This window comes from Biomphalaria glabrata, chromosome 1 (genome assembly GCF_947242115.1).
Source record: "Biomphalaria glabrata chromosome 1, xgBioGlab47.1, whole genome shotgun sequence".
Taxonomy (NCBI): Eukaryota; Metazoa; Mollusca; class Gastropoda; family Planorbidae; genus Biomphalaria; species Biomphalaria glabrata.
In genome coordinates, this window is record NC_074711.1 from 69,023,588 (window position 1) to 69,039,556 (window position 15,969).

A 15,969-nucleotide genomic window follows, 5' to 3' on the forward strand; every position below is an offset into this window, starting at 1 on the left:
ACCATGCTCACATAGTGTATATATATACTTTTAAGACTTTTAAGTCTCAACATCTAGGCCTGCTTTGGCTGAACAACAAAAAATTAAAGTAACCTTATTAAAATCTTTCATTCTGCTAGTAAAATCAAACAAACAAGCCCATCCTGGACACCTATTAAAGAAAACACTTTTAAGAAAGCTATAAAGATTTCTAGGTAACAATTGTAAGATTTTCTCATCAATTGAGAAGATACAAGACACCAATAAAAAAAAACAAAAACAAGAACTCTTTTATCTTTGCAAATGAGTCATTGAATAAAATCTACATTACATGTAATGGTAAATTGAAAAAGTGGTGCGAACTCATATTTTTGTATGCTTTCTTACCCTAGCAAAACCAGCACAAAAACAGAAAAAAGAAGAGGCAGATAGGGAAACTAATGGGGAGACAACATATAAGAATGGATGGCGTTGTCATTGAAAGGGATTCTATCCAAGGCAAAAGACATGGAACAGAGAAAGACAGTTAACATATTGTGTGGTGCCCCAACAATTCAACAGACTAAGGTAGCCTATAGGTGAAGATGATTTTTAAGTTGTTTGCTCTTATTTTTACTTATAATCTTTTGTTATGTGTAATGCAAAACTGTAATACTAATTTCCTCAACATTAATTAATAGTAAAGATTATTAATATTATAATAAGCCTCAGTGGCATCACTAGGGTGGGTGTCTCCCGTGCGGTAAGCTCAGGGTGTCACTGCCCCTCAGTTTTCCCTCAAATCTTCCCAATAAAATCTATCGTTGTTTAGTTTTGTTTTTTTTTGTTGCACCATAATAAAGTGAGCAAATTACCTACATTCATTGAATGTTGCTACACAACAATAAAATGAGTGTCCGTTCTATTTTTAAATTTTGTCCTTTCAGACCTTTTATCATTAGTTATTAGGTACATAAAAATTTAAGATTTTTAAAATTAGATACAGATTTAACATTATAGAAAATATGAAAAATATGCATATATGTTAGATATATGCATGTTTTTCATATTTTCTATACAGTCGTTTACCCCTGCAGCAGTAAATCTTTGTTTTTTGAGTCTTTGAGATTTAACATTAACTAAACTTTTTTTCCTTAGCAGACTTTAAAGAGCTCCTAAGGGAAACAGTTTAACATTATAGTGCTATTTTGTACTGAAGACAAATGAAAAAATGCAGCCCTAGAAACCTATACTAATCAGTACAATAAGCAAGGTTTACTTACCCTATTGTTCAACTTCAAAAGCAATTTTATACAATAAAAAGATGAATTAAACTACTAATAAGTGATGTATACTATCGATTGATACCTTAACTTTTATAAAATCATTAGTTCAAGTGAAAGTATTATAAAACTTTTAAATTGTTTTTAAGCTTAACATTTAAAAGCATACAAGAACTTTAAAAATTACCAACTTTTCAGAATTTCAAACTTATAAATAACTTATAAAGTCAATATCTTTTGCAATTTTGTTTTTAATTAACAGAACTGCCTGATTTGATATTCGTGTCTCAAAAGTTCTTAATTACTAGTTCTTAACTTCACTTTTGAAAAGCTTCTTTCACATGATGCCAAGTAGACATGCCTTTGGCAAGAAACAGCTGAAGGCTTAATTAAAGAGCTGGTAGAGATTCCTTAAAGTGCCATTGGTATGCCATTTGAATAATAAAATCAAGTACTCCCGGTTTAAACTTCTTCAAGATAAACCTTTGCTGCCTGTAGATGTATTCTAGTATTGCTATTTGTTAAAATATGTTGTTGTCTGGCTGTCTAAAAGGGATAGTGCACTCCAGCATTAATCTCTTTTTTTCTACTATGTCAATATTTAACCCTTTAATTTGAAGTTACTCTTGTGTATTGTTGACTTTTCCCCCAGTACAACTGAGTGCATGTGCCCAAAAGGAAGTAAAGCAATGAAAGGTATACCAGGGTATACATACATGTATTCACAGACTGCTTGCAATAGCAGCACCTTTATGGTTTGTATTTTCATAGGAATGGCAAAGAGCTTAAATTGCAGACAAACATTTATCAAATCATTCTTTCAATCGCAGACAAACATTTATCAAATCATTCTTTCAATCGCAGACAAACATTTATCAAATCATTCTTTCAATCGCAGACAAACATTTATCAAATCATTCTTTCAATCGCAGACAAATATTTATCAAATCATTCTTTCAATCACAGACAAACATTTACCAAATCGTTCTTTCAATAGCAGACAAACTATTATCAAATCATTCTTTCAATCGCAGACAAACATTTATCAAATCCTTCTTTCAATCGCAGACAAACATTTATCAAATCATTCTTTCAATCGCAGACAAACATTTATCAAATCATTCTTTCAATCGCAGACAAATATTTATCAAATCATTCTTTCAATCACAGACAAACATTTACCAAATCGTTCTTTCAATAGCAGACAAACTATTATCAAATCATTCTTTCAATCGCAGACAAACATTTATCAAATCCTTCTTTCAATCGCAGACAAACATTTATCAAATCATTCTTTCATTTGTCTTAACAGCAGCATGATAAGCGCTCAAGCAAGTTGTTTATAGACATTTTAATGACCTTTCAGCATAGTATAAAAAGTAAAGTACCCCTTTCAGGCCTTGCAATCTATGAGGCAGATGATGTAAAAGTCATCTTTTACTGTGGCCCAGGTTAATGACGGTGTCATATGGCCAGCACAACAACCAACCAACCTTACTTTTCCCCAACTGTCAGGTACCCATAAGAGGCACCTTAAAGATCCTGAAATAAAAAATTTCAGTCCTCACCAGGATTCAAACCCAGGAACCCTTCGGTTCAGAAGCCAAGCACTTAACCACTCAGCCACCACCCTTCAGTATGATTAATTAAAATATCCCATCTAATGGAAAAGTGGCAAAGAAAAAAAAATTTCTAGAGTATCAGAAATGTTAGCAAGATGCATTTTCTTAAAAAGAACATTGACCACAAAAGTGTACACATCAGCATTTGCGCCATTGGTCCATGTTAAAATAGGGTTGTTAGAATATCCGGTGACACGCCCCTTTTATTAAGTCAAAAAACTGTTTCGACTTTTTTCTGACATTTTTTTTACATACCTTAAAGGTGCACTTTGTTAACCTATTAATTGAATACTTCTCTGTAAAAGAGTTATAGTTTTTGATTGACCAATAAAAATGGCTTCCGGGAATGAAATTACGCTTTCCCACGTGGAGTAGAAGGTTTCGTTTTATTAGACTTAAATAAAGGTTCGATTTCCCTTGTGTATAGTTTAAAAAGCTCAACATTCCCACGCCTTTTGACTCTCCAGTATTGTAGAGCATTTTTCTGGCTAAATTTCAGTGCTTTACTTTTCACATAATAATGTGCACTTTGGATGCTATTAATTTTTTAATATTTAGCAGTTGAATCTAATGCTGGAGGCCATTGTTAACCATTGTAATTTTAGCCTTCTTGTTTACATGCCAAGATAACAGTGATTGGTCAGATTGGTCATGTGACATCAAACAATTTTCTGATAGGTTGAATTATTATAGCAGTTTAAAAAAAACATAGACTGAAATGATGTCAAAATGGCTGACATTGATTTATTTCTGCAGTTACTCATTTTGAAATAGATGTAGAATTAGATCTAATGAGTATATAATATGCAGCTTAGTGTTCAGATATTTTAATAACAATAAACTTTCATTTGAAACATGTTTTTGGACTAGTTGATTAATATATAAGAAATGGCAAGCATATTTATTCAACACATTCAAATCTCCTCACATCGTGCCCATTGGTTGCTATGATAAGGACAAGCACACATAGAAAATTTATTTTCTTTCAACCAGGAATCATACATACATAATTCATATAAATTTAGAAGGCTCTTTCAAATCTACAACATATCAGACAACAAGATTCTTAAAATATTTTTTCTGAAAAAAATTGTAACATCCCTACAGGAAAATTGACCACAAAAGTGTACACATCAGCATTGGTCCATGTTAAAGATTAAAGAGGAAAATCCTAAAATGCCTAAAACGTTTAGCCTAAAAGTTTAGGAGTAGGCCTATAATCTATGTCATTTCAACTTGATATGAATTATGATACAGTATACAGTAATGATTACTTAAATGATACACTACACTGGACTCACTGGACTACAGTGATCAAATCTTAGAACAAGAGTCTAAAATCTACACTGGTGAAAATAACTTATAAATTAGATGCAGATCTAGACTAGTTTCTAGAATGATAGAATCTATATCTACTTAACGCTACAGTTTACACAAAAACAAGCATCTAGATCTAGAATTTAGATCTAGATCTAGATCTATCCGTTGGCAAGTTCAGAAGTTGTAGACTGTAGACTCAACTTTGAAACTTCCCGGAGCTACAAATTTTTGCACTATGGGTAGGAAAGCCTAACTAATATGTTGCCAATTTGTTTTTGTTTTTTTTGTTTGTGTAAGTTATAGACGTACACTAGAATCTAGTACCTCTAGATCTTTAAATAGATCTAGAGTATATTAGTATAGACTTGATTTAAATTTTGAAGTTGATCTAGCTAATCTAAAAGAAAGAAAAAAGCAAAGTTCCCCCTTTCAGACCTTCCGATATATTGCCAATATTGGACATATGATGTATAAAGGTCATTTGTTTCTATGGCACATATTTATTAGTGAAAACTAGGTCACGGGGTGTCAAATACAGAGCCTCTGTAAGTTAAGTGTGCAGAGGTAATAACAGATTGTTTTCTACAGAGGGTTTTTGCCAGTTGGGGGGGGGGGGCACAATTCATTTCTTTAATATTCTAGTAACAAGAAAGTTGAAGCATTTACCTGGGTGAATAGTGAGCTCTAAACATTAAGAGCAGAATGCATATAAGGATTCAGAATACGGATAAACTTTTCAATACTGGCCCGTCTTTCGACCCCTTATTTATTTACTTTCTTTGACCTGCGCTCTTATAAATAACTAGTCGACCGGCGTCGTAGCATACGCCGCTATTTTGCAGGGCCGGCCTTAGGTGACCGCAGAGGGCTCCGCACTTATGTGACCGCAGTGGGCCCCTCACTCTCATAGGACCCGCACTAATTCTAAGCGTATAAATTATTAAATTAAACCATTGTTTAACTTATAACAGATTTACCAGGAGCTCCTGGAAATCGCCTGAAATTGCAAAATACATGGAAAAGTCCAGGAAATATCCGGAAATTATTAAAATCTTTAGAAAACTCATACAAATCTCCTAAAATATATAGACAAAAATTGTCATTTTGGGGTGTCATTCAATATGGGAAACGCCAATCCTATGCGCGATAAATAAAAACGGCATTTATGCATAAGCCTTAATTGTGTAGGCCTATATAATCTGGTGAAAGAAGCTTTTCGCACCTCAAACTAAATGAAGAATTACTTGAGGTCAACAATTCTCGTAGATAGATTGAAACATTTGGTAATTCTTGCTATTGAGCGTGATCTCTGTAGGAAATAAAATTTTTATGATATAGCCTACTGTCTGACTTCGCTAGACGCAAGGCTCGTAAAGTAGTTCTGTACGTAGTAAAGAATGAATAAAATGCAAAGACGAATTTATTTTCTAATACAAACTCTTAAATTTCACTTATTATCCGTATCCCTACCCAAACTTGGCCCCGCGAAATCCGTTTCGCATTGGGCCCCATAACGGTTGAGTCCGGCCCTGCTTAAAAATTTTTAGTGACGGGTGAATACAGAGTAGATTACTTGTTCTCGTGGCACCACTGGGCAAAAGGCCCTCTAGATTAAGGTCACCGGCCAGGGCGGAAGAGTCCCAGGATGGACTACAACGGCCACATGTTCAGGACCAAGGCGAACCACCTACTTGGAAGTTGTGGTCAAGCATGGAGAGGAAAAATGGGCGCCGCCATGCAAGTTTCTAGCCCTCGTTAGCCTATACCAAATGAGATCATGACCGTAAATAAATTATAAATCCATACCGGCTCGACGTCGTCCGGGTTACCAATGGCCGCGCCTATACCGACACAGACCAGGGCTGAGGTGAGAAGTAGGCTATATTACTGGTCCATGCAAAACTAAAATAAATACCAGAAATAAAATCATCATAGGAACATGGAATGTGAGATCACTAAGAGACAAAGGAAAAGTTTAAGAGCTCACACATGAACCTAACCGACTCCGTTTTAACATCATAGGACTCTCTGAAATGTGCTGGAAAAACATAGGTGAAACAACAACAGAAGATGGCCATAAACTGTACTACAGTGGACTACAAGATGTTCACGAACAAGACGTGGGGTTTCTTGAAAACAGGAACTACAGCAACTGTGTTGTGAACTGTTATCCTATATCCAGTCGACTCATCAACATCACGAAGAGGCAGTAGAAGAGTTTTATGAGCAATTAAAGGAAGTGGTCAACAGTCAACAAGGTATCGAAAAGGGGGCATCATTGTGGTACAAGAAGGAGACTGAAATGCCAAAGTAGGAAGCGACTCCTACCAAACTTGGAAAGGCACATGTGGAAGATACTGTAACCTCTCAACTAATGAACGAGGTCAACAACTATTAGAATTTGCGAAATACAACAATCTCTTACTGGCTAACACACTAGGATGCCACTAAAAATCGTGTATAACCACATGGCACAGTCCTAACGGAGAGCACCACAACCAGATCGACTATATCATGGTGCAGCAGCGTTTTAAAGCAAGCATCCATACGGCCAAAACAAGAAGTTTTCCTGGAGCTGACATTGGAAGCGACCATGACCTTGTTATGATGACCTTCAAATTACACATTAAAAAGGTAACAAAACAAGGAGATACCAAGATAAAAGTTGACCTGGATAAGCTGAAAGACTCCAAAGTAGCTGCCATATTCGAGGCACAAGTAGGAGGACGCTTTGCAGCCCTCAATATCTTGGACTCCAATGACCAGGATATCGACACAATCAATATGTTAAACACAGCAGTCACAGACACAGCCTTGGAAATACTAGGGAATCTCCGCCCCCCCCCCAAAAAAAAAAACAAAAAACAAACAAACAACAACCTGGGTATCAGAGGATATACTTCAACTCCTTTCCCTTTATATTAAAGGGCAAGGTGGCCGACCCAAAATACGTCCACGAATACAAAAGCATCAACAAACGTATTAAAAAAGGAAATGAAAGAAGCGAAGAAAAAGTGGATAGAGAATAAGTGTCAAGAAATTAAACAGGGACTTACAGGAATGACAGTAAAAAAGCGTACCAGCTAGTGAAGGGACCTCACTACCTCAAAGCATGGAAGAACTAACACAATACTAGACAAAAACAATAAATACTTAACTGAGGAAAAAGATGTGACTGAATACTGTTCAGAGTTGTATAACTTTGAGATACAGATATAATAAATGTCCCGGCAGTATCCAACATAAACGACTATCCAATTCTTCGCTCGGAAGTAGCATCAGCAGTAAAAGCCCTGAAAAAAAGGGAAAATCGGCCGGAGTTGACAACATTCCTGGTGAACTTCTACAGGCGGGAGGAGAAACCATGATAAACGCACTCTATACGATTTGCAACAAGATCTGGCAATCAGGAGAATGGCCCAAACCCTGGACCCAATCACTCATCATCACCCTTCCAAAGAAAGGCAATTCACAACTCAAAACTACCGCACCATCAGCCTCATAAGCCATCCCAGCAAAGTACTGTTAATAATATATATTAAATTGACTAAAACCGATAGCAGACAAAATCATATCAGAAGAACAAGCGGGTTTTAGACAAGGTCGCAGCATAACAGAAAAAGTCCTTAACCTCAGAATTCTCTGTAAAAATATCTCCACCACCAAGAAAATCTTTTCCATGTCTTTATTGCTTTCAAGAAAGCTTTCGATCGAGTATGGCTTGGGGCACTCTGGGTGACAATGGAAAAGTACAACATAAATAAAAATATAATTAAAGTTATCCAGAACCTCTACAATGATGCCACCGGTACGGTGTACTTCAACAATAACGTTGGGGACTTGTTCAAAACCACAGTTGGAGTCAACTTGGATTTAGACAAGGCGGCCTACTTTCACCAACATTTTCAATATCTTCCTTGAAAGGATAATGGAAGATGCTCTCGAGGGCTATGAAGGTACTGTGAGCATTGGACAGAAGAAGAACTAGCTGACTTGGTGATGCTCATTGACAAGACTTCCGCAGCATATGACATGCAAATAAATGCCGAAAAAAAAATTATGGCCATTAGCCAACAGGGCTTTAAAAGGGGCATCAGTATTGTAGGTGAAAAGCTGACTAGTGTTAGCAGCTTCAAATACCTTGGAGCCATGGGCGTAGCCAGGGGGGGGGGGTTCTTGGGGTTCAACCCCCCCCCCCCGGAAATGAAATCCCCCCCTTGGGGGGGGGGGGGAATCGGAATTTAGTGACTGATTTTTTGCTTTGATTTTGTTTATTTTAGGTGAGATTTTAATACTAAACCATCACTTGCCCTAGCACAACCAAAGGGGTTTTGAGTTTAAAACCCCCTACCAGGGGGGTTCGAGTTTAAAAACCCCTACCAGGGGGGTTTGAGTTTAAAAACCCCTAACAGGGGGGTTCGAGTTTAAAACCCCTACCAGAGCGGTTCGAGTTTAAAAACCCCTACTAGGGGTTTGGAGTTTAAAAACCCCTACCATGGGTTTTGAGTTTTATACCCCCTACCTGGGGTTTTTGCAGTTAACTCCCCCTCTTCTATAAAACAAAACAAAAAAAAATGCAAACGAAAATCCCCTAATTCCAAGAGCACAGTTAAGGAAGATTTTGATTTTAAAACCCCGTCTAAAATGTACGATAAACCCCCTCTTTAATTTAAAAAAAAGCTAATTACGCACTCAAAATGTTATGAGCGTAGCTAAACGGATTTTGACTCAGTTTTGAGTTTAAACCCCACTTCAGTGGGGTTTGAAGGTAAAAAATACCTCTTTAATAATAAAAAAAAAAGCAAATTATACACTAAAAATGTTATAAGTGTAGTCTATGGGGTTTTGAGTTTAAACTCCCCTCCAGTGGAGTTTGAAGCTAAAAAGTACCTCTTCAATATAAATAAAAGAAAATTACTCACTCTAAAATCTATGAGCGTAGTCAAAGGGGTTTTGAGTTTAAACCCCCCGCCATCTTCAGTGTAAGAAAAAAAGCAAATTACGAACTCAAAATGCTATGAGCGTTGCCTAAAGGGGTTTTGAGTTTAAACCCCCATTCAGAGGAGTTTGGTGCTAAAAACACATCTTCAATATAAAAAAGAAGCAAATTACACACTAAAATTATTTGAGTTTCTTCTACAGATGGCTTTTTTTTTTAAAGTTTAAAACCCCTCCAGATGGTTTTGAGTCTAAGATTCCCCTACAGAGCATTTTGAGGTGGAAAACCCCCAACAGAAGATTTTGACGTTAAAACATCTCTTTTCGATATAAAATCTAAAGCAAACTACAGTCACTTAATTCCAAGAGCGTATTCAAGAGAGGTTACACATTTTTACCAGTGGCAGGGCTCCATTAATAAACTGCAGTGAATAGTCATCTGCCGAAATTGAAAATGCGGCTCAACAAAGATGGCTAAGAGAGATTTTAGGAGTCAGTTATAGAGATCGGATCTAAATCAAGGAAATCCTATGCCGAACTGGGAGTCGACCCCTTAGTAAGATTGTGAGGGAACGACGCATGAGGTTTGCGGGACATGTTCTCCGACAAAATGAATTACGCATAAGAAGAGTTGCAATGATATCCTAGTACAACTTGACGCCACTCATTCATGGAGGTCCTCATGGTAGGTGGGAAGAGGCTTCAGACATTGCCAGTGACAGATTTTTATGGACGTCAAATGCTCTGAACAGCGTGGGAGGGTCTAAGTCAGTAAGAATAGCACATTAGGTTTTTGAAATAAAATTTTTTAATAGCATTAAAAATGGACTGTAGATACCTCAGAATATGCATTTTGTTGGCTTTCAATACCAGAAATAGTGCTTGGCGGCGGGGCTTCGCTCCGCGCTGGGGAGCTTCTGGCGCTCCCCCAGACACCTTTGCTAGTAATGGCGGGGAGTCCACAATTTTATGGAAACAGCTTGATGGCAAATGCGCCGAACGACGAGGGAGGGTCTAAGTCAGTAAGAATAGCACATTAGGTTTTTCAAATAGAACTTTTTAATAGCAGGAAAATGCACTGTAGATACCTCAGAATATGCATTTTGTTGGTTTTCAATATCAGAAATAGTGCTTGGCGGCGGGGCTTCGCCCCGCGCTGGGGGAGCTGCTAGCGCTCCCCTAGACCCCTTTGCTAGTAGTGTCGGGGAATCTACAATTTTTTCACTAACTCATGGAAGAACCTATTCTAGGGCACAATAAACGTCTTCCGAAAGAAGGAAGTGTCAAAATGTAATAAAGATTATGTACACACACACACACACACACACACATAAATACATATAATTTTTTTTAGGGGGCGGGGGGGGGAGCGGGGGGGGGAGAAAAAAATTCACCCCCCCAAACCCCCCCCCCCCCCCGAAAAAAAATCCTGGCTACGCCCATGCTTGGAGCTATTGTCTCAGATGAGGGAACGAACCCTGAACTCCTGGCCCGAATAGCACATTCCACAGCAGCCCTTTCAAAACTTAAAAAAAATACGGAAAGATAAAGGCTTAGCCCTCGGCACCAAAATCAGACTGATGCGCTCCCTGGTCATGGCCACATTTTTTAATTGCTTGTGAGTCTTGGATGCTGACTGCAGAGCTAGAGAGGAGGATCCTAGCAATGGAATTGAGATGCTACAGAAGGATCCTAGTTATCACATTCAAAGACCGTATCACAAACCAAGGGATTAGAGACAGGGTTACTGCAGCGATTGGACCCCATGATGACCTGCTAACTATCGTAATAATTTTAAAACGCAAGCTTAAAATCTATGGTCATATTACAATATCTTCGGGGCTCCCAAAACCTTCCTTCAGAGAACAGTAACAGGAAAATGAAGAAGAGGCAAACAGAGAAAGTGATGGGAGGACAACATAAAAAAATGGATGGGCCTGCCGTTGAACGAGGATCTAACTAAGGCAAAAGACAGAGATTAATGGAGAGAGACGGTCGACGAGTCTTGAATGGTGCCCCAACGGTCCAGTATACTAAGGGATAGGTAACGGTAGGCCTAATAATTACTATTCAAATTCAACAGATTTTTTGGATTTTTCTCCCCCCCCCCCCCCAACCTCTGGGGGCCTTTTACAAGTTGTGAAACACTGACCTAAATCTAGATCTATACAACTGACCTAGGTTTAATATATATAGGCCTGTGATCTATGTCTTTATCTAGAGCAGTGTTTCCCAAACTTTGTGTCTCGTAGACCCCTTGCCATGCTTTCTGGTTCTCGTTAGACCCCCTGCACAATTTTTTGCAAATTCATCAACATTTGTTAAAAAAAAAATTCTAGCTGTAGTGTCTTGAAGAGTGAACAAGTAATTTAAAGCTGCATATTGTGTTATAGAGATCTGTCCTTTTTATTGATAACATTTACATTTAAACCAATTAAAGGTTTATCTTCCGTTGCTATGGATATTATGTTCCATATAGGAATTTGTTGTTCCGTGAAGTAGTCCATCAAACATTAAATATTAATTAATTAATTTGCCTTAAGTATCATTGTAAAGGGTTTTGCAAAGAGCTGTTTCTCATGTATTTCTTGATCTTTCACGAGTGGCTCAAATATTGAATCTGCGGAGCTGTTTTCACTAACAGCAGAAGGGGCGAAGGCGGGTAATTGGCGCCTAAACCAGTAAGCTTCGAGCAGGAAGGGCTAATTAGCCTTGGATTAATTGCTACCCACCTAGGAGAAGGAAAACTGAATTCAAACCTCTGCTGCCTTGCAGCTATACCCAAACATGGGAAAGGTTTCGTGGGTCAACCCTAAGGAAAAATAAGGAGACAGCGACCACTATAGGCAATTTGTAGCACACAGCGCTAAACATTGTCATACCTGTGACGACGCTTATCCCAAACCAGGGGCGGACTGGGTATCAAAATCGGCCCGGGCATTACCAGATAAACCGGCCCACAAATGGCAAGTCATATATTTTCGTTGTGGGGGGGGGGGATTTTTAACCCAGTCCGCAATATATATATATATATATATATATATATATATATATATTAGTGTGTGTGTATATGTAATTAATCTTCATTACATTCTGATCTTTCATTCTTTCAAACGTTTTTCTACCCTAGAACACTCTCTTCCTATAATTAGTGGAAAGACAGTAAACACCGCCAAAGGGCAGCTAGGAAGTCCGGGAGAGCGCTTTGAGCTCCCCCCCCCTCCCAGTGGGGAACGGGGCGAAGCACCGGAACCAAGCATTATTTCCGTTATTTTAAACTTTAAAAATGCATATTCTGAGGTATCTATAGTGCAATTAGACTGCTACTCTTCCGCTAAAAAAATTCAAAAACCAACTCTGCTATTCAATGGAGTCCTGCGACTGGTAGAAAAGGGTAAAATCTTTAGTTTTTTAATTGGAGGGGGACGGGAAACCACAAAACCCCTTTTGGCTAGGCTCATTAAATTTGGTGACTGTAGTTTGCTTAAGTTGGCTGCACTGGGGCAGTAAGTAAAGTTTCCCTTTCAGACAATGAGGTCTGAGGCAAGTGATTTTTGAAGACCCTCCCCTCCCGGCTCCGCTTATGTGTTAAATTAAAGGTGTAAGTCTAATTCTCTACAAAATATATAAAGTTTGATAACGCATCGAAAACTGGATGTATGCATTCGTAGGATTACATAATGTATTCTATTTATACATGTATGTAGTCTGAAAACTATAAACTATACAATAACAGCCTAATGAGATTAAAGCTTTTTGGTATTACTTATAGATTACAGACGTTTCTTCAAAAAATAAGATAGTTACGTCTTACGCATTTCATGTGTCAATCTATTCATGTATGTTGATCTGTGACTTAAATATGCTAAATCATTGGTTTTCCTGGCTGACTCGGGCAACCCATTCCATTAAAAGATAAGAGAAAGCAGAACGGTTAGAGACGCACTTACTCAATGTGAAAAGCTCTTGCTTACTCCTAGTACATTCTCAAAAACGCGATTTGTATATGAATATACCATGGCCCATTATTTAAAATATAAATATCCTTTCATTAAATATTGGTTGTGACAGAGCTATTACATTCACTATTAATGACTTCATACTAAGTTGCTCGACCGACTAACCCACTCTTTAGTGGACGAGGTCTTATCTGAAAGCCAATGTGGTTTTAGAGCCGGAAGAGGTACATCTGACATGATATTTGTTCTGCGACAATTTCAAGAAAAATGCAAAAAGCAGAACCTATACGCTGCCTTTGTGGAACTCACCAAGGCTTTCGACACGGTCAGTCGCGATGGTTTGTGGAGGATTTTGGCCAGGCTGGGATGCCCATCTACGTTCCTATCCATTCTCAAGCAGCTTCACGTTGGACAAAGAGGCCAGATCAGACACAATGGTGCCCTTTCTGATCACTTCCCAATAGAAAATGGCGTGAAGAAGGGCTGTGTACTGTGTACTTGCTCCTACTCTATTCGCTATCTTCTTTGGCGTAATGCTGGGTCAAATGAGGCAGTGATTGCTCGAAGGCATCTATATCCGGTTTCGTTCTGACGGCAATGTGTTCAATCTTCGACGTCTGTTATCCCATAAAAAAACAAAGGAAATGGTCATAACGGAGCTTCTCTATGCTAGCTCACAATGATCATGACCTCCAGAACGCGGTAAACGAATTTGCATACGCTGCCGCCTCTTTCGGTCTATCTATAAACCTCGGGAAAACAGAAGTCATGTTCCAGAAGTCACCCAATAAAACATATTTAGCCCCAAGGATAACCGTGAACGGACAGCCCCTTAATGTGGTAGACCACTTCACATATCTAGGTAGTATAGTGTCAAATGACGCATCACTTTCAAGGGCAGTTGATAACCGTCTGGGTAGGGCCAGTAGCGCTTTTGGACGCCTTCAGGCGAGAGTTTGGCGGAACAGATCGCTCTGAATGCCTACATGAATCAGTATCTACCAGGCGGTGGTTCTCTCAACCCTTCTGTATGGCTCCGAGACATGGACACTATACAGGAAACATCTAAGACTTCTTTAGCGCTTCCACCAAAGATGCTTGCGCTCCATCATGGACATACGGTGGCAAGACCGCACTACAAACAGCGATGTCCTTGCGAACGCCGGTATGGACAATATAGAGGGACCTCTTTTGGTCCGACAGTTACGCTGGGCAGTGCACGTTTCCCATATGGGAGACGAACGTATGCCAAAGGCATTCTTTTTTGGTGAGCTAAAAGGTGGTCAACGTAACAGAGGCGCCCCACGGAAACGCTTCAAAGACCAGCTTAGGCGTCAACTTTCCTTGGCTGACATAGAAGAGAGCACCTGCATGCGGCCTCAGAACGAGACAGCTGGAGGTCACTCACGAATGCCGCGGGATACACATTTGAGACCAAAAGAAAGTCTGCTGCCGAGGACAAACGCAGACGGCGAAAAGAAAATATAAATCGACCACCTGCGGACAATGGTTATGTTTGCCCTGGGTGTGGCAAAATATGTAGGTATCAGCTGGGGCTGCGCAGCCACGGGAAATATTGCTAAAATTTAAATCTAGATTTATTTTTTAATTAAATAATTTTTTTTTTGTAAGCCCTAAGTGTAGTATTTTTAAATCTATGTTATTAAAAATAAACAAAAAGAGACTTACTTTTTCTTTTCAAATCGCAGAAAGTAGAGCATTATACCCATATTAAGCTGTGAATAAGTTGGGTGGCTTGCAATTTCGCGGCTGTGTGTATGTGTTAAAGTTAATTTCTTTTAAGTATTGTTAAAGAGGTAATTGTCGCGCCTATCTTTTTTTTCTGCGTTATATCAATGTTTTCTAACTTAACCTCTCTCATCCCTCTTTTTGGTTAAATTTCATTGGAGCCATTAAAAGACGGGAGAGGGAAGGAGCAAAAAAAAAAAAAAAAAAAATAGGAGTGCCATCAAAGGCCCATGCCGACCAGCAAAATGAGTAGGCCAAACACAACCTCGAAGACATCAAAGCAGTCCATGCCGCTCGTGCACAGCAGAAAGTACGGTCTAACGTTTTGCAAATGATAATACGTACAGTGTATAGTGTATTTTTCTTGATATTCTAGTTGAATTTCAAACAAAATTAACTGTAACAAGAATTAGAAAAAAAAAAAAGAAAAAGAAAACGTGTTCGGGCCTTTGTGTCTTGCTGCTGTCACTTTTTTTTTAAGTTGTCTGCATTGAATTTTTTTTTTCTTTGGTCGCGACCAGACCGGCCCATTTGGTACCGGCCCACCGGGCATTTGCCCGTTTGCCCATATAGCCAGTCCGCCCCTGTCCCAAACTGTATATATATATATATATGTCGGTTGCAAAGAATTACATAAGAAGCTTTTAATTTTATAACTCATACCACCGATGTGCCCTTGAATTGTATTATTGCTTAAAGAAATTATTTTACTAATAACAGAAGTAGGTGTGTGTAAAACGACTGGTTTAATCATTGTTTGACCTTTGCTGTTTTCCATATTTTGTTATAAGTAAAGAGATCTTGTAAGACGCTCACAAACCATCATCTTCTCTATATGATGTGGAGGAGATATTTTTTTTTGGTCTATTTCTAACTTTATCATTGATTGTTTGAATGTTTTTCAAATTTGTATTTTGTCAGGGTGGCCTTGTCTCAAATGATCATTCCAGCGCAAGTGGTTTCATATCTTCATAAAAAGGCAATTAGGCAACCGCGTTTGAAAAGGAAGGAATGAATCCAAAATTTAAATAATCAACGCTTTACAGTCTACATATTATATTGCTTTTTTTTTTTTTTAAACATTAGTTACATGTAGACAAAATTAAGCTATTTAAAAAAGTATTGAAATTGAATAGAACA

At 38.3% G+C, this 15,969-nt stretch overlaps 1 protein-coding gene across 6 annotated transcripts in view; it reads right to left on the reverse strand.

Moving 5' to 3' along the window:
• LOC106067544 (protein mono-ADP-ribosyltransferase PARP6-like) overlaps window positions 1-4,594 on the reverse strand; it is a 30,717-nt gene extending 26,123 nt beyond the window's left edge. Inside the window, exon 1 of one of the 6 annotated variants that reach the window (XM_056010843.1) lies at window positions 4,493-4,594. The gene's annotated coding sequence lies outside the window, so the exon portion shown is untranslated. Of the gene's footprint in view, window positions 1-4,164; window positions 4,433-4,492 lie in introns of those variants that run through there. The other 5 variants (XM_013226730.2, XM_013226731.2, XM_013226732.2 and 2 more) reach the window with 5 other exon arrangements.
• Between the last annotated feature and the right edge of the window lie 11,375 nt (window positions 4,595-15,969).